The sequence below is a fragment of the Myotis nattereri genome (assembly GCF_964212035.1).
Source record: "Myotis nattereri genome assembly, chromosome: 3".
Taxonomy (NCBI): Eukaryota; Metazoa; Chordata; class Mammalia; order Chiroptera; family Vespertilionidae; genus Myotis; species Myotis nattereri.
This window is the reverse complement of record NC_138077.1, coordinates 120694987-120696151: the sequence shown is the minus strand read 5'-3', so window position 1 is coordinate 120696151 and position 1165 is coordinate 120694987. Positions and strand designations below refer to the sequence as shown.

Here is a 1165-nt window from a genome sequence, read left to right as displayed (position 1 = left end):
CTCAAAAGCATACTTGTTTGCACAATAAGTAGTCTGATAATTTTAGATTATGCAAGTGGATATTGTTGCTTTCCTCTCACATATCATAGAAATACCTCAAGTTTTGAGGCACTTCTTTCCAAAATTTAAGGCTCTTTTTTATATCTTCCATGTGGCTATTTAATATGCTCATATACTTGTCTGCCTTCTGTAAGATATAGTTTTCATGGTTGAAGGTTTGTGAAATAAGAGAGAAAGTATTAGGAAATGAGACTTCAGGATCCGCAAACTAAGCAGGTGTTATGTTCTTTATAAATACTTAGGTTATTAGGAAGTCTACAATGTTACACAGTTATAGGTAGATAACAGTCCAAAGCTTTCTTGGAATCTAATAATTTAGTATCTGGACATCAAAAAGGTCACATACTCCTTCATTAGAGAGCCACAGAAGAGGAAACACATCAGAAGACATGAGCTCTGATGATATCCACACTAATCAATGCTGAAGCCGAGTCAGTGGCAGTGTGTGCCGGAGGCCCTGGCCCCTTTCAGAGGTTGGCTGCCCAAGGGCCTCTGATTGGGGGGGCTGGGCTTCTGCAGAGTCCCAGGAGTTGAGGGTTAAGAGAAGGACTACATGAGGTTGTCCAGTGGGGGGACAGGAAAAACCACAGGCTGAATGAACTGGACTCTTTATTTATAAGCAGCACATGCATGGGGCCCAAATAACTCTTAATTGATCTGGTATTTCTTTTGTCCATTCTGACCCATTTATGGACTAGGGACCTCCAGTTCTGTACCAGAAGGTGCCTGAATGGCCCAACTTGTGTCACTGTTAAAGCAATTGCGGATGTCCTCATGAGTTACATAGCAAACCTCTTATTAATGGAGTCATCCATTCCATTTTTGATGCTTTGCTGCAGCTATTAGTTCTGCTGATCCTTGTTATTCCTTCAGTTCTAGGTCCTCAGACTCAGCTTTAAGAGCTTGACTAGACTATCAAACCACAGCGGGAAGTCCGGGGAGGGTTGTTTGGGGGGCGGGGGGTAAGAGACCAACCGAAGGACTTGTATGCAAGCATATAAGCATAACCAATGGACTCAAGACACTGGGGGGTAGGGGAGGCCAGGGGAAGGTTAAGGGGAGAGAAAAAAAAAAAGGAGACATATGTAATACTCTAAGCAATAAA

General features: G+C 42.6%; 1 pseudogene across 1 annotated transcript; it reads right to left on the bottom strand.

Moving 5' to 3' along the window:
- Positions 1-367: 367 nt before the first annotated feature.
- On the bottom strand, positions 368-875 carry LOC308515465 (transcription factor E2F5-like; annotated as a pseudogene). The gene has a single exon. The product of its transcript is annotated as a transcription factor E2F5-like (transcript).
- Between the last annotated feature and the right edge of the window lie 290 nt (positions 876-1165).